Source organism: Ictidomys tridecemlineatus, chromosome 5, assembly GCF_052094955.1.
Source record: "Ictidomys tridecemlineatus isolate mIctTri1 chromosome 5, mIctTri1.hap1, whole genome shotgun sequence".
Taxonomy (NCBI): Eukaryota; Metazoa; Chordata; class Mammalia; order Rodentia; family Sciuridae; genus Ictidomys; species Ictidomys tridecemlineatus.
The window spans coordinates 61,057,654-61,075,708 of record NC_135481.1 but is presented as its reverse complement, the minus strand read 5'-3'; the positions used below and the strand labels follow the sequence as shown (position 1 = coordinate 61,075,708).

The 18,055-nt window shown below is 41.5% G+C and overlaps 2 long non-coding RNA genes across 3 annotated transcripts in view; both read left to right on the top strand.

Annotated features, from left to right (window-relative positions):
- Positions 1 to 16,959, top strand: part of LOC144377819 (uncharacterized) — a 126,759-nt gene extending 109,800 nt beyond the window's left edge. Inside the window, exons 3-4 of the long non-coding RNA XR_013438987.1 lie at positions 11,287 to 11,457; positions 16,417 to 16,959. This is a non-coding gene — a long non-coding RNA (uncharacterized LOC144377819). The remainder of the gene's footprint in view (positions 1 to 11,286; positions 11,458 to 16,416) is intronic.
- On the top strand, positions 276 to 5,324 carry LOC120886622 (uncharacterized). 2 transcript variants are annotated; one of them, XR_013438539.1, is made up of 2 exons: positions 276 to 414; positions 4,995 to 5,324. It is a non-coding gene; the product is annotated as an uncharacterized LOC120886622 (long non-coding RNA). The 2 variants fall into 2 exon arrangements; XR_013438540.1 differs by lacking the exon at positions 276 to 414 and adding an exon at positions 421 to 1,609.
- Positions 16,960 to 18,055: the final 1,096 nt, after the last annotated feature.

The following is an 18,055-nucleotide window of genomic DNA, read 5'->3' as shown; positions in this document are numbered from 1 at the left end:
GTTTAGTGGCGAAGGAAAACCAGATAGAGGACCACGAGGACATGAGCCCTTTCAGAAACATTCAGATAGCTTGACATTTAATGAAGGTAGAGAAGCTCCAACCATCTAATTTTTCAAATTGAAGAGAAGGGTAATTTGGGAATGCTAGAGAACTCAGTACCATTTTGCTAGGGGCTCCCTTCCTATTAGTGTAATGCCTGGTGCCTGCTAGGGATGCATTAAATAACTATTGTGCATATAAAGTGAGAATGAGCACAGAGTTGTCCTATAAATAGTAAAGTGCTACACAAAAGTTAGATACCATAGCTAATTATGTTAATGATTTATCAGGTTCATTTCCAGGGAGGCGATGGGATGGGACATGGATGAGAGACGATGCTGAAAACAAGAAAAGGGCACGGAGATGGAAAGGAGGTAATATGGAGACTTCTCTCCTTGTTATAGACTCTTGATTTTGGAGATGGAAAACATTTTCAGATGTTTTTCCGATTTTGTGACTAGCCCTTTCTTTGGAGTCTGGTAGTCAGGTAGTGAACTTCTGTGTCCAATCCAAAGAGCCACACAGCCCTGCAGTCTTTTTTTATTCTCTGGTGTGAAAGACACACAGAGATGGCCCAGGAGCTCATTTTCTCTTGCTTCTGGCACCTTTGCAGAGTTCTGGCTCAGTTCTGAGTCAGCTCAGTGGAGAAGCAGGCCACAGGGATTTGAAGGCCCCACCCCTAACAAGGCTGTTGGACACCAGGAAGCTCCCGTTATTCAGTAGTCACTAAGCTGTTCCGTGGCCCTATAAATGAGAGAGCATCAAGGTGTGCCCGTCAATGGCAACCTTGCATGGAGCACGTGGCCATCTGTGCTTGGCCTGTGCTGTGGGGTGGAGAGAAGTCTGTGGGTTACATGTGTTCCGCTGCTTCTCTGCAGGTCAGTTTCCCTCCAAAAATCCATTTTACATCAGTACCACATGATCCCTTTGATCCTTGGAATTGAGGTTTTTTTTTTGAAATGAAGTTCAGGTTTTCTAGGTACATGAAATGGCAGGGGTGCAATTCTCCTGCCACGAGAGATTAATAATAAAGAGAACTTTTCCTTTGGAATAGACAGACATGACCGGTTAGCAAGAAGGGTGGAAAGATAAAAGGGAAGAAAGGTAGATGCAACTTTCAAAGAAGCCCCATTCCAATCTGTCCCTTGATAGGAATGCCATTGGCGGTATCTGGTATTTCCTTCCCATTTCCAGAAGCTTCCTAGAGCTGCCAGGCTGCTCAGAGCAGGATTATTTTCTGCTTATTGCCAGGGAAAATGAAGTTGGGGTTGCTGAGGGGGAAAAAAAAAGATTCTCCCTAGCTCCTCAATGAGGACATGATGAAAGATGTCCCTGGAGAGGAAGGGCAGGCTGGTGGACTACAGGAAGACGCATGACAGCTATGGACACAGAGGCTGGAGCGACTGCCTATTTCTTTCAGAAAGTGCTCTTTGGAGTCTGGTAGTCAGGTAGTGAACTTCTGGGAGCCTGCCTGAGGCCTGTGGACAGATGGCCTCCCACCTCCTGCTGGGGAAGCTCCTTATTCTGGTTGGGTGATGCGGCTGTGCTGCCTCAGGAGGATTATCTAAAGTAAGTACAGAAGGAATTGATTTATTTTACTGCTGAAATGCTGCCTTCCTGCAGATGGAAGGTGGCAGCTCTTGATCCAATATTATCGATTTGCTGCAGCTGGTCTGCTGAAGTCGTAGAAAAACTCCACACAATTGGCTACCCAAGGAAGCAGAGAGGTGGCTCAGCCAGACAGACTCAGTTGGGTTCGGTCAGGTGTGGGTTGAACAAGTCAGTCTTCGGTAGCTCAAAAAAGAAGATTTTTCTCCCTGGGTTTGGTCCCTGTCTGCACAGTACTTTGGTTCAGATTTTAGCTTAGGAGTCAGTCAGCCTTTGCTTCCAATTTTTCCCTCCTCATTTACTAACTGTATATACTTGATTGCATATTTAACCTCTTTTTCATCCATTTTTGAATTAAAACAAAATTTAAATGAACACCTGGAAAATCTCTGCACCTTTATATACCTGTGAAGTAGGTTTGACCCCATTTATGTCTTGGATATGTGAAAAGAGCCAAAGATACAGATGGGAGTGAGGTGGCCTGACTTTCTTCTCTGTTGTGGTGGCACATGTCTGCAATCCCAGTGGTTTGGGTCTGAGGTAGGAGGATGGCAAGTTCAAGGCCAGCCTCAGCACCTTAACAGAGCCCTAAGCAACTTAGCAAGACCCTGTCTCAAAACAAAAAAAAAAAAAAAAAACAGACTGGGGATGTGGCTTAGCATCCCTAGGTTCAATCCTAGTACCAAATTGGGGGAGGGCAGAGTCTGGAAGCAGCTAAATGCTCTGCCTAGAACAGTAGGACAGCTGTCACCTGAGAAAGGGCCCAGAATAAATGACAGCAAGATCGGTAAGGAGAGCAGGTCCAGGCAGAGCTTTAGGGCACTCTTGTTTTGATCAATCAATGACCTGTCAGGGAACTGGGTCGGGTTTCCTCTGCCTTTGCCTCCAAATCAGCTTTGCCTCTTCAAATAGAAATAAAGGGCAGCTCTGGATACCTGAAGGAAGCCCTTTAAGCCTCTCCTTATCCATGCCTGCTTTCCCAGGGCAGTTTGCTGAGCTGTTTGTCTTTTAGCACTGTTCTCTTCCTAGGCAGCCTGGTGCCAAGGTTCCAGGTACACTCCAAAATCATAGTTACAGTCATTTACCTCATTACAATCTTTGGTCAATGATAAACTTCATATCTGATGAGAGTTCCATGCGATTATATCTCCTAGTGATGTGGTAGCTGTCTTAGTTTGTGTAACTACATTTTATGATGTTGGCACAATAATGAAATCAGCTAATGATGCCTTTCTCAGAATGTATGCCCCTCAGTAAATGATGCATAACTGTACTTCCAGTTAAAAATGACAGTTAAACCCATTCCTCTCTTCTTCTTCCTGAAACCTCATGAAAATGTGTGCCAAGGATTAAAAACCCCAAAGTTAGAGGAAATGTGAGACACTATGAAAGAGGTCAACCCATTTTTGGAGGATGGAAAGCAAATAAAGGAGGACCTACTGTTTCAGAGGGGGAAGCTGTAACTTCAGGGTACCCAGGGAAGGGCAAGGATGAGAAGCAAGATGATGGCCTGCGAGGTCCAGCAGGTGGGCTTGACACATAGGATCAAGCCAGGCCTTTGTTTGAAGTCTGTATAGGTTCAATTAGAACCCCAGGTCCCTCCTGGACCCAGGCAGAGGTGATGACTGTCCTCCTCCCCTCTGTTTAGAAATTGGACCTGGAGAGGCTAGGTTCAGTACATGAGGACATCATACACCGTAAGTAGTGGGGGTAACACAGACTGGCTATGCCATTTCTGAGGGTGGGGGCTTTCACCTACCTTCTCTGTTCTGCTATCCCAGATGCTGACAGCCAGGACCTGAGCCCTAGAGTAAAGGTGGCTTCTACTCCAGGGAGACTGAATTGGAATTGGTTACAGATCCTGAAGTTTGAGGACCCCTTAAACCTTAGAAATTGATACGCCATGCTGAGGCATTCTGAATTTCTCATCTATTTAAAAATTATCAGGAATTTAACTTTGAACTCAACTCAAACTGCACCACTCCAGTGGTGGGTAGAGACTGAAATCTTGGTTCAATTTTTCAGCCTTAGCTGAGCTACTTAAGAGTCTGCCCTGCTTATGCATGGTTCAGGAAGCAGCCAGAGATCAAGTGGGAGTTTATTCATAGAATATAGGGCTTTCCCTTTCTGGCACTTTCCTTTCTGGATAAAGTATTTCACAGTTTTGCTCTTGCCCAGTACTCAAAATATTTGAGCCAGTAAGCCTGTAGGTGTCTGTTAGAATGTTTGCTCCCTGCTTGGAGCTGAATGGGACTTGTTTTCAGGCTAGAGGGAAAAAAAAAAAAAAAAAAGGAGAAATGACCCAGCACTTCCAAATGTCAATTTGTCTCTGACTTCCAGATACTCTTCAGTGCCTTCAGGAAGTTTTTTTGTTTGCTTGTTTGATTGATTTTTAAAGTTCAGGATTATAGTAGTTTTCGGGTGGGAGATTGGTCTGGTAAGAGTTGATTGTTGGGGCTGGGGTTTTGGCTGAGTGGTAGCTCACCTAGCACATGGGAGGCGCTAGGTTCAATTTTCAGCACCACATAAAAATAAATTAATAAAATAAAGTATTGTGGCCAACTACTAGTAAAAAAAATTAAAAAGAGTTTATTGTTGATTGGAGCTAATTTTTGGTAGCCATTACTTTTTTAAACTTATATTTTCTCATCCCCTTTCTCCATCTTTTAAATATGAAAGAAAGTTAAAGACCAGCAAAAGTTTGAGGAAATCATGCAATATGAGAGATAGGAAAATATAAACAAAACTTTAAAATGGGGGAAAATTTGGGAGACAGATGCTCAGACAAAACAGAGGTACTGTCCAAGAAGAATAAAGTACAAAAAAACAACCCTCCATAATAATATTTGCAGAAAGACAATAAACATTTTACCTGTACATCAAAAGCAGGCTGCTGTTTTAAAAATAAATTTGGAGGACCAGAAATGTCTTATAAATTAAAAAATAGCATTACACACATGGTAAATAGTGAAAGAAATTGACTAGAAAGAAAAGCAAAATGATAGACATGAACATTAAGAAAGAAAATATAAGAATCAACCTAAGAAGGCTAATATCTGACTAACTGAAGCTCTAGAAAGGGAGAATAAAGAACCAGGAGAAGAAGATCTTTTCAAGGAAATAACACAAGAATGTATTCCTGAGGTGAGTACCATAATTATCTAGAGTCTAGATCAGAGTTGGTAAACTATGACCCACAGGCCTGTTTTGTAAATAAAGTTTTATTGAAACACAGCCATGCTAATTTGCTTCTATGTAGTTATGGCTAGAGGATAGAGTTGAAAAGTTAAGAGAGAAACTGTATGGCCTACAAAACATAAAATATTTGCTATCTGGTCCCTTATAGAAAAAGGTGTTCACTGCTGGTTGGAACGATGAGATCCCTCCATTGACCAATACCATGAATACAAGAAGACGCAGATATAAGGACATATTGTGAATTTTCAATACACCAGGAATAAAGAGAAAAATCTTGAGATTCCAGAGAGAAAAGAGGGTCACGTAGAAAGAATCAGAAATCAGAATGGGATTGAACTTCTCAAAAGTAATGGTGGAAGTCATAAGAAAGTGGAGCGGTACCTTCAGGATTCTGCAGGAAATAAAAAAAAATTTTAATCTGGAACTTAATCCAGTATAAAGATGAAATAAAGGTGTTTTCAGACAGCCACATCTCAAAGATTGTACTTCTAGTCTTCTTCAGAGGATATGCCTCAGCACAATGAGGGAGTAAACCAAGAAGGAGGAGGACGTGGAAGCCTGTGCGTAGGACAGTGGTGGGAGATCCTGAGGATGCTGGCTGGGCTCTAGGCACAGAGAGCAATGGGTCCAGGCTGAAGGGCTGTGGGTGGGTGGTCATCTGGGAAAAATATATGGAATTGAAGCTTGTCTGTGTGCTGGACCAAGTAAAGGAGAACACGGACCATTAAGGGTTTAGAAGCATTTGGGGCTGGTTATTTGGTAAACTAAACAGATCCACCAAAAGTTCAATTATTCCATGGGAAAGATTGCATGATAAAGTATAACTGCAGCACTGACTCACTAGTGGAGAATATTTACATAATCTGCCTGGTGGCTGAGTGGTCCCCCTCCTGCTTTGTGATCTGAGAAACACCACATCCCACTAGTTTCTTCAACCCTGGGGGAGGCAGGAACTGGAGTGACTGGCCTCTGATCTTTCAGCAATTCTAACACTTTCTACCTAAAACCCTATATGAAATTTCCTTCTATTGAATGATCTGGCATGGGTTTGTGGAGTCTGACGGTAAAGTCAATTAATAATCTCTGAAATTGATAAAGCAAGAAATAGCAGCGGTAGGCATTAAGTTAGAAATATGGAAGTAAATACCAAGGGTAAAAAACGACAATAGAAAGAGTTGAAAGTCTGATATTGAGGAAAAGAACTTGGTGCTGGGAGATGAGAGAGATATATTAGGGAAATGTTATTTTTGGTTATGTCTTTTATAACATTATTTGACTTAAGCTAGATACATACATTATTTTGAAAAACAAAAGCAAAAGCAAAAATTCACTAACAACATTTGTCAACCTCAAAACCAGGGTAGTCAGCAGGTCTCATATTCCCACAGATGAAACTATGAGCAAGTTAGAGATTTAGGTGGGTGTGGGATCCTCTGAGCCAACTAGGTAGGCGTTAGTAGGAGACAAAAATTGCTCATCTGATATAGGTGGCTGGGCCATCTGGTCATCAGTACAGGTGTACCCCACCACAAGCCAACCTCAGCCCAAGGCAAAGGACTGGAGTGCCCCTCCTCAGAAGGAGTTATGATGGTGGTGAAGCTCGTGGACCATCCTCATTATAGCTACAGACAAAGGCACTGGGCAGGATTAAAGCAACATCACTTTAAAGTTGAGAGACTTCCACTAGAGGCAGTTCCCTTAGCTTTCCTTATGCAATCTGGATCTTATTTTACCATTCAGAGTTCTACTTTATCCTGTGAGGACCAGAGACCCCTTATTAAAAAGTCTCATCTTTCCAAACGAATATTCATTTCTTCTTTCCTCTTCTTTTTTTCCCTCTAACTCAAGACCCTCAGCTCTTTCCTGTCTCCTGGTTTTGAAACAAGTTCCAGGAAGTTTCCAAATAAAGCCTACTCCAAAGTTCTGTTTGTAGCCAGTCTTTAATAAAACTCCAAGGAATTGTGGCATTTGAGTGAACCCCACACCTTTATTTTCCATGTAAGGGGTGCAGTGGGAAGATCAATGCTCTAGTGTCTCTCTCTCTCTCTCTCTCTCTCTCTCTCTCTCTCTCTCTCTCTCTCTCTCACACACACACACACGCACACACACACACACACACACACACACACACACACATACACATACACACACACAGTTGCTCCATGGATATTTCCTTTCAGTCCCTCTGCCCTACAGCATCTCTTTTCAACTCTGTCACAGATAGAATTATACCAGCACAGTGAGCAAAGACCTTGAGGCACAAGAGCTGATGGGATAATTTATGGAAATGCAATTTATCCTTGGCAGAGTGAAAAAAAAAACAAAACAGTGGTTTGTTCTGGAAAGGGGAAAAGGCTATGGATTCTACAGGATTTTGGAATACTCTACTTAGGTTCTTATGTTTTGAGTTTTGCTGGAGAAGTGACAAGGGGTCTTATGAAGCTCTGAGAGGAAATGTCTCCTTTCAAAGCTTCCACTGGTTCTTGGTATAACTACAGGGTCAGGGAGATGAAGAGATATGTTTCTGAATTTTTGGTTTTGAAAGACAAGGCTTTGGGCCAGGTGAGGCGGCACATATCTGTAATCCCAGCAACTTGGGGGGATGAGGCAGGAGGATGGCGAGTTCAAAGCCAGCCTCAGCAAAAGAGAGGCCCTAAGCACCTCAGTGAGACCCTGTCTGTAAGTAAAATAAAAAATAGGGCTGGGGATATGGCTCAGTGGTTGAGTGCCCCTGAGGTCAATCCCTGGTTACCCCAACTTCCCAAGAAAAAGACAAGGCTTTGGTATTCCACCTCCCCAAGAAAAAGACAAGGCTTTGGTACACTTTGGAAGAGAAAGATCTTAACAAAGGGTCCCACCTGCTCTGCTCCAACAGAATTTAGTCTCCCCCACCTAATTCTGCCACCCCTAATCTGTCAGAATGAGAACCAAGACCAGAGGTAGCCAGAACTCCAGGGAGAGGGGAGATGGGAGAACCAGTCCCAAGCACCTGAGAGGATATTGGAGCTTGGGTGGGAACTGTCCACAATGGGGTCTCTGTGGCAGGAATGGTCTGGAGACTTAATTTTCAAGGGGGAATATGTTCCTGACCAGGGCTATAATCCTCTTCTGCTGTTGAGAAGAGGTCAGCTTCACACAGCAGCATTGGATTAGAGATGTTGGAGGGTGTAAGAGAGGCAGGGGCCAATATCCATTTTGGTAAACAAAGAGCAAGAGAGGAGAAGTGGCCAGCGTGGTGGCCACTTGTGCTGGATCTCCGAGTGAGCTGGTGACCTTCATTGTGAAAAAGGAAGCACCTTCTCCCCCGAGTGCTCAGGAACATCAGGAAGAGAGATGGTCATGCTGCTGTTCATTCTTTCATTGCTCCAACAAACACGAAATGACTTCCGTATACTAGGCACTGTCTGGTCCCTGGAGACACTGAAGGAAACCAGAATTTAACTCCTCAAAATATGAAGAATTGTGGAGCTGGAGACAATTAAGGTGCAGGGCAGCTCTTTGCCTTCTCTCTGTTTTTGCCTGAAAGCAAAGACAGATTTACAAAGACAAAGCTCTTCCTACTGCCCCCAAGGAAGGACAGAAGGCACCTTCTTTTGCAACCCTTATCAGCCCTGAGACAGCACCAGAGGAATCTGGGAGCAGCCTTCACTCCTTCCCACCCATTTCCTGCCTTTGAAACCTGGGACTATTTTTACTTGGTCTTATCATCTCTCTAAAATGTATATTGTTCTGTTAGACACACTGTGCACCGCCTGCATTAATAAACTTGCTTATTTTTTGCTTGTTAATTTCTTTTGTTACAGAAGTCTATCCTGACTATGGATTTATGAGCATTGGTGGCAGGGGGATGGAATTTTTTTTTTCTTCTTTTCACACAGGAGTAAACAAGACAAAGTCCTTGCACTCACTTGTTTTTCTGAAATTGATTTATGTACCTTTTGTTTTACCAGCCCCTCTTTAAAAGGTATCCTTTCATCTCATTAATCCCACAGGCTACACTCAGGCCACCAGCCCTCTAAGGTAAGGTCATAGAAGAGATACTTCTGGTGGCTTCATCAGTGATGGCCATTTATTATTGGGTGCTACACGCCAGGCATCCTGTCAAGCTCCTTATGTATCTAATATACATGTGACAATGTAGGGAAAGAAAATATTTTCTTTAACCCCCAGAAGCTCTTAGAATAGACTCTGGTAACAAAACACAGATTAATGAGAGATAAACAAGAAATTTTTAATATGTATATTTCATATACACATGGGAGGGACCCAGGGAACAAATAGTTCTCAAAAAGTTGGCTTTGATTTCTAGTGCATCTTTCAACAAAGAACAGTAAATTTTTAGAGAAAGAACATGATAAAACAAAAAAGCTTTGAGTCTCTTGGGGAAGCAACTTGTGGGAAGGCAAATAAATAGCAGATAAAGGCTAGTTAGTAAAGTGTATTAATGCTGATTCTAGGGCCGGGGATGTGACTCAAGCGGTAGCGAGCTTGCCTGGCGTGCGTGCGGCCCGGGTTCGATCCTCAGCACCACATACAAACAAAGATGTTGTGTCGGCCAAAAACTAAAAAATAAATATTAAAATTCTCTCTCTCTCTCTAAAATAAAAATAAATAAATAAAATAAAATTATAAAAAAAATGCTGATTCTCTGGTACCCACTCCAGGCAGATAAGGGTCTAAAGTTGTCTGCAGTGGTTAACCTTTGTTCTTCCTGGTAGAAAGAGGGTCAGGATACTTGTGGACTTTGGAAACTGTTTCTAGGCAAATAGAGGGAGAGCAGAGAGCTTCCCTGTGTCTTCTGCTTCTTATCTTTAGCTCAGAAGTTCATTGTATTTGAGTGGCATATTCTGGTCCCCATAATGATCTCTCTGTTTGTCTGACTCCAAAGCTCTTTGCTGGACCGTGTTACCATCACTCAGATATAAGCACCTTAAAAGTTTAACTGACTTTCTGATTCAAATACTTCTGACGCAGTTGGTAGAGGGTACTCTAGAATTCACATCTTTTTTAAAAAATAAAAATCCTTCCCCCCAGAGAAATTTTTTGGTTTTCTTTAGATCCAGTATGCCTAGGCTTAAGTAACATCTTGTTAAAACATTTAATTTCAAACGTTAAGACACACCCTTTCAAACTCTAATCTCTTGTTTACCTATCTCTAGAAAGTACTTTCTGGGCTGGTGCCAACATTAAACATGTTCATACACAAGAGAATACATCTTCAAACACAGACAATGAGATTTCAGTCCCCACAGAGTCTCCTGAAGGTCAGATGGGGGAGGTGGAATCTGACATGGCCTAAAAATCTCATGAAAAATGTCCCCATGCTTATTAGGATATAACTAAGGCCATCTCAAGGGACCATCCCAGAGAAATCCCTGGGAGAAAGAAAAATGCTAATTTCTTATTCCAATTACCAGTATGCTCTTTAATTCAAATGAAATGCCCTCAGTGTGCTACATGCTTTATGAGATGTATCAAAAGACATGCCCCCAACCCTCAAGGGACTTCCATCAAAAAAAGATTTGACACATCTGGGGCTATAGAGGGTCAGACAAGTAATATGAAGGAAAAGGAGAAGGACACTTGAATTTTTTTTTTTTTTCTATAGCAGAGTCCAAAGAGACTGAACCCTGATTAGCCTTTCTTCTGCTTTATGGAATGTCTTGCTGTGGCTGCAGAAATAGAGAGGATGGAATAGGAGTTTTGCTTCTTTTACTTTAGGGTGCACAAATTCACCCTGAAATCAAGCCTTCAATTTTCAGTGCCTTTGAGATAAGTAAAAGCCACATTAGGCTCAAGTTTTTATTATAGCCAATTTCCCCTCCTACTAAAGTGTCTCAGAAATTTATGAGGAAATCGATCTTTTTGAGTAACTGACCTGGCTCACTCTCTGCTACAGGGGATGAAGAATAGGGAGTCCAGAGGATACTGGTTTACCAGGATCTGCTAGAATGAGTTGTTTCACCTGGTTTGTTTTTGTGCCGGGGGCTTTAGTTATTGCCTAGGTACCCATAGAGGATTCACCATATACTCCAAAATATGGCATCCTGACATTTTGATATTTAAAGCTGAAGGAATTTGAGAAATGGCACGTCCAGGAAGAATTCTGCAAACTTCCCCTGAAACAGATCATAAGACGCTCATGTGAAAGAAGGCTTCCCTCTGCCTGGAGGAAAGGATTCCTAAATCCAAAGATGGAGGGATGCCAAGAGGAATCTGGGTGGACTGGCCTTGCCCAGTGTCCCCCAGCTCATACTCCTTTGTCCAATCACAGTTTTCCTGTGACTTTACTCTTTATCAAATGGAGCACAAACAGACTCAAGCTTTGCAACATTTTTAGGTCTTCATTTCCTTATGAAGGGTTTTGTGCTATGAAACATTTATGTTAAACACACCTGTTTTTATCTGTACTCCTCTGTTAATCTGTTTTTTTGTTACAGGTGCCCCAGGTGAGAACCTGGAAAAGTGGAAGGAAAAGATGTTTCTTTCTTCCCTGTAGTTTCTGTGACTGCAAAAAGATAATCAAAGGTTGGGACACTCCATTTACCACAGAAACTGCAGATGAGGCCTGGGACAACTGGCCAAAAGCCAGCAGAATGCAAGAATTCTTAGTAAGTCAGCTTCCTGGATCTCTGTAGCACCGAGTTGATAGAGGAAAGTCAAAGTTTCTCCCAGTGTATTCCTTTTCAAATTTAGATTTGTAGGAGGTAAACATTTGTAAGAATTAGTTCCTTTGGATTGTGACTTTGGCAAACTTGGTTTTAGTTATCCATTGATTATTGAAGGAAAATATATATTTTTCCCCTTTGTACCAATTTACTTGAATACAGCCATGTTAAGCGTGTAAATGTGTCAGTTGATATTACATATTTTAGTAAGGCTACAAATAATTTAAAACCCCGCTTAAAGGAGAAAATATTTTAAAAGGGGTAAAATTATGACTCTTATACAAATATAGAATGAACACATGCCAAAGATTTTATTTAACTCATTAATTAAAGAGGAAACCGGTAAGATATTACAGTCAATTCAAAGGAAAATCCAAGAAAAAAAATATATGTAATTAAGAATACTAAAATGAATTTGCTTAGAAGAGCAAAACTGTGGAAGAGCAGTTGCACCTCTGCCATATGGAATTCATTTGCATGTTTATGGACAAGAGTCATTTGCAATGCTGGCAGTTATATATAATTTACACAGTTGTAAAATAACTCAACAACACTGAAAGGTGCAAAGACCCCATAGAATCAGATAGCCTGGAAGAGTATATTAGAAAATACCTAGTTTTCCACTAGAGACAATTGGTTGTTTTAAAGTCTTTCAAATAATTTTCCATTTATGCTACAGTGGTTTAAACCAGTAAATTAATTTTTCTCATGCACCAGGAAATCTGGAGATAGAATGATATTGAGATTCATATAATTATATATTTATATATTTATATGCTAACAAGATGACTGATAGCTGGGATGTCTGGTGAAATTTCAGCAGGACCATTAATCTCTGACCTCCCACCTTTTGGAAGGGGAGTAAGGTTTAAAGTTGATTGCCAGTGTCCTATGATGAAAGCAATTATGCCTACATAAGGCCTCCATAAAACCCCAAAGGATTTAGAGAGTTTCTGGATTGCTGAATGCATACAGGTACCTGGAGGATGGTGTGCCCTCCACCCGACCCCTATGTTTTGCTCTGTGCATCTCTCCATGAGGCTGTTCATCTGTATCCTTTGCAATATACTTCATAATAAATGGGTAATGATAAATAAATCTTCCTCTGAATACTTTGAGCAGCTCTAGCAAATCACTTGAGTCCAAGGTATATATGTGTGGGGGCAAGGTAGGTAGGTAGGTCATGGGAACCCTGATTTATAACCAGTCCATCAGAAGTATAGATCACAGGTGGGATTTGTTGGCATCTGAAGTAGGTGGCAGTTTTGAGGGACTGGTGTGGTCTCCAGTGTCAGAATTGAATTTAATTATAGGCCGTACAGCTGATGTCCACTGGAGAATTTGGTGTCAGAAGTGCTGTGTTGATTGAATGTATAAGAAAGTCGAGTAGGAAAAGCATTTTTTTCTCTGTATTTTTAAAGTAGTCCAAGGCTGGTGCCAAGACAGTACACCCAGTGGCATCAGGTCAGTCTCTTTCTATGCTGCTTTTCATCTTTAGTTTCATTCCCTGGGCTGTGTGGTTGCTGCTCTGCCTCCAGGCAGCTCTTTCTAATTCCAGGCAGGAAGAATGGGAAAGTACCCTAGTTCTTCTTCTGAGAGTTTCTCTTTTTATTTAGGAAGGGAAAACCTCCTAGAGAATCATATGGCCACCCCTAGCTGAGAGAGAATAGGAAGGTGAATATTCTGGCTGTTTGTCCTCTATAGTAGAAGAAAACAAGGAAAAGGGGGAATCCAGTCGTTTTTAGGAAATCAGTTTATATTTACCAGAGTATACTAAATCCCTCATTTTAAGATGGGGGTTCTAAAAACAATTTCTTTACTTTGTACTATAGATAATCTTTTATTTATTATTTTAAAAAATATATTATTTTATTCTTTGCCTTTGCCCCCTTTGAATAGGCCAGGGGTATGCATAGTTAGTTCCTCTTTGAGAACTAGTTTCAGTAGTGTTAGCCTACTAATCCAAGACAAATTTAAATTGAGTATATACAACTAATTACATGTATAATGATCAGGCTACAAAATGTGAAGCTTAAATATAAAAGCCCAACCTGCTACTGGGAGGATTCTGATCCAAAACTCCAGGTTCAGAAAATTCCTCTGACATGCTGTGTTATTTGGAGAAAGAGGTATAAGAAGTTGAATTGAAGTATGGAAGGAAATTTTTTCCTTCACTTTTGAATTTTTTTAGAAGTAAAAATTGAATCTGAAAATATGACAGCTAGAAGCTTTGTGAATGTAGGTGGAATTTGTAGCAATGGAATATTTGAAGTGTTGTGTTTGATCCAGGAGGGTTATTCTCTCATGCCTTTTCTTTTAGATTTTCCATTCTTTTTGATAAGAACACAGGTCCGGGTGTGTGAGCTACATGTTCCTAGATAGTGCGTAGGAAAGTCTTACCTGCTCTTTGGAGTAGCTCCCCACTCCCCTCTGGGAGCAGAAAGACTCAATCTCATTTACATGTGTCAGTGCAATTATCTACTTCCAAATTTCTCTTCTGCATTCTTTGCCTTTGCCCCTATGAATAGGCCAGGGGTATGCATAGTTAGCTCCTCTTTGAGAACTAGTTTCAGTAGTGTTAGCCTACTAACCCAAGACAAAGTCTCAAATGATATTTGGAGGGGTAGATCCAAGTTTGTCTGCTCAAAAGTCAATACTTGGGGTGTAAGAGTTGGAGGGAAGGAAATCAGATTTATTCAAGGGCTGACCCTGGGAAGATGGAGGGGGCTTCAAAGCTCCCTCTTGAAGAAACTCAGGTACACAAAAGGGCTTTTGTAGAGAAGGAAAGGAGGTAGTAGGGGGATAATGTGCAGGAAGGCTGCATGCTGAGTGGAGACTTGGTCATGCAGGACACACAAATCAGAATGGACATTGTCCTCCTGGGGCTAGTTACCAACATATTACTTTTCTGCAAATTAAACATCATAGCAATTTACATGCTCTTTGTTGGTTGATGCACAGAATTAATGAATGAGGAGGGGTATAACACATTCTGATGATTTCTGAAGGTCACCAGATGTTCCTCTTCTGTAAATCTGAAGAAAGATTATTTAGCAGTTAACATCTTAATCCTTCAGGTGCAGCTTTTCTTTTGAATTTAGAATGCCAGGCAAAGGCAGGGGAAGTACCTCTGCAAAAGGCAACTCCCCAGGGAGCAGCCCCTGTTAAAGGGAGATTATAACTATGATTTACTGGGGGTTACTATTTAGGTGTTTAAAAGCAATTCCCTATGTTTTACGCCAGTTGATACTTCTTCACTCAGGAAAGTGCTAAGGGTTGTGTGGCCATGAGAGGTTAGATGTGCAGCTCCTTTCTGTACAGAAGGCTGAACTGTCATCCTTGCCTGGTGTGACCCGTGATGTTGCTGATGGTCTTTCCTATGGAACAGCTGTCATCTTCATGGCTCTTTTGTCCTTGATTCTCTTCCTGCTATGTGAATCCCATCAGCTCCCAGTTCTAGTTTTCAAATTTCAAATTTCCCCCCTGTTCTATGTAGCAGTTTTCTCTCCCTTTTGCTGTATGAGAGGAAAAACAAAACCAATACTTTTTTTCTTTTACATGTCTAGGTTCTTGATTGGGTCTCTGTAAATAAAGGGCAGATTAATAAGAGAAAAGCAAACACAAGTTTATTAACATGAATATCTCATATTTATGTGGGAGAAACTCAGATATGAATAACTCAAAAGGGTGGTCAAAACTTGGGTTTAGATTTCAACAAAGAATAGGATCTTTGGGGCTTCTGGGTAGGGGAGGCAAGTTATGGAAGGTAACCTGGACAAGTAGGATAAACAAGAGTAAGTTTCATTATGCAGATTTACGACTCTTTTTCATTAATAAGAGTCTCCTGGTACTGAATGAGGAACACCCTTCTGAATGGAGATTTTCTTTATAAATGTAAAATTTTCTTACAAAACCTCTGCCACCAGAACTTTTCCTGTATCTGCTCAAAAAAATATGGCAAATATCCATATTTTAGAGTGGCATATTCTGGTCTCCTACATTCTTGTGCCTTTTCTTGTTTTAGAATTGATTCCTCTGTTTTTTTCAAAGGCCTGCTCTCCCCGCCCCCCCCCCCCCCCCCCAGCTTCCCTCTTCTTTCCTCTCAAAGTGAAATTAGGAGAACAGTCTCCTCAGGAAACAGACTCCCTGTTTCTGGGAATTCCTGCTTTTTAGAAGCAAAACCAAAGCTTGACTTCAAAACATCTATAGTCACAGCTAGTGGCAGAGGCCTGCAGGGGTCTGAACTGCTGCAGTTCAAAGGCTGTCTGCTGATTAGCACCCTGAAGAGAGCAGGGAAAATATCCCTCAAGGCTTTTAACCTTCTAGGTGGGGACCATAATCCAAATCGTCCATTTACATTTTGATGAATAATGTGGAGCTGCAGAACCCTTAGCTCTCTGGGGAATGTCAGTGACACTGTGAAAAGGGTAAAGAGGAGCTGCTGATTGGAGAAGTTGTTGAGCTCCTCTACTGCCACAGCCACAGTGAACACAGTTATGGCCAACGTTTGTCCCAAGGCACCCACAAGTAAGTGGGAAGTAAAAGAGTGTTCAGTGAGAACAGCGAATCCTGACTACTCTCTTCCAAATGTGGATGAGGAAAAAAATGCCCTGAACCTGAGAAATTGATGTGACTCCATTTTTGAAAAAACTAGCCTCTACCTCAGAGCAAGGCCTGTCCAAAGGGGGAAGGGGAATGACCCAGTGTTCCTAGGCAAATGCCATCCTGGTGGCTGAGGATGTGGCTCAAGCGGTAGCGCGCTCGCCTGGCATGCGTGCGGCCCGGGTTCGATCCTCAGCACCACATACCAACAAAGATGTTGTGTCCGCCGAGAACTAAAAAATAAATATTAATTCTCTCTCTCTCTCTCTCTCTCTCTCTCTCTCTCTCTCTCCTCTATAGCCACCCTGCTGAGTCATTTATCCATAAATAACAGGAAAGACCTGCGGAGCCAGATACCCTTAACTGCAGGGACCAGATAGCCTTGACTCAGCAATGCAAGACCAAAGAATGCTTGAGACCTAATTTGGGACCATAGCAACAACCAATCAGAGTGAGACAGGGAACATATCTGAAATGCCAGGTGACCCGTCCAATAGTTTCAGTGATTGATAACATGATTAGGTAACCCTGCAGTTTAGCATATACACTCTTGCAACCCCTCCCGGCCTAAACCAATCAGTTCAAATGTATCCCCCCCTTAACTAACCAATCACCCTTACCCAACTTGTTCCCGCCATTGAATGTGCTAATCAATGTTAAGAGTTTCATTTTCCCATGGTATGAAATGATTTGCTGTGTGATGTTGTGATGCATAGAGTATCCCCTAAAAACCTATAAATCCTCACTCAACTAAGGGCCAGGATTCACTCCTCAGGACCACTGCTTTGGGAATGGTTGTGAGTCCAGGCTCGAGCTTGCAATAAAGATTCTTGTGTGATTGTATCAGATTTGGCTCCTGGAGGTCTATTGGGGTCCCATGATTCTGGCATTATAAACCCAAAACAAAGAGATTTAGTTTTAGTCTTGTTTGTCTTTGCCTTTGATTACATTAGTGAATCTTTCTATCAACTTTCTGAGCTCTATTTTTAAAAATAATCATTAAATTTGCAACCATCAAGATTATTTCCAATTCCAAACATGGGATTTTTTAATATTCTAGAGGTTTTATTCCCAGTGAGTTATACCAGCAGAACCCCACTGAAGAACAAGGATATTCCTTTGAAGGACTAAGGTATGTTCAGCAGAATAGGCATTGAAAGTGCAGTGCAGACATTGAATTAAGAAGTAGCAGTGCTTTGGAGCTGGCCTCAAAGAAAGGATTTTATTATTAAGTCAGACTAGAACATCCCATGCTGTTTCTCTTGCATCCTTGGAATGATGGATTCAAAGAGCTTAAACAACTTCAGAAAAGAAACTTCAAAGGATACAAGAGCAGAGACAGCACAGGGGCTTTATCTCCCATTTTTTATCCACTGCCCTCCTGCAATTACAAAGCAGAAGCTTGACTCTCGGGTTGCAGACACAAGGCTGAAACAAAGATATGAGACCATCAAGAATAAGTGCCTCCACATTTCAGACCAGTTGAGGGAAAGGTCCATGAACAGAAAGGCCAGTGAACTGACATTGTGATTGTCGACTTGTAGGAGAACAGAAAAATGGAAATGTGACTTTAAACTGCAAGATAAACAAAGAATCACTCCTCTTGAACCCAAACAGTGCTTGAATTCCAGATAAAATGAGCACTAATAATATAATCACTATTAAGGTGTGCTAAGTGCTGCTGGCTAGTGAAGTGTTTCCTCATTTGCCCTTCACAATGGCCCCATCAGTAGGTAGTATTATAAATGAAGAAACCATGGTCAGAGAAGTTATTTATTCAAGTTCTCAAAGTGACTAGGTCAATGTCAGGATTTGTATGCATATCTGTGTGTGGAGTCTGTAGCAATGGACTATTTGAAGTTTTGTGTCTGATCCAGGAGGATTATTCTTTTGTGCCTTACCTGTCTCTGGAGATTGTGTTCTCATGTCTCTAATGCTT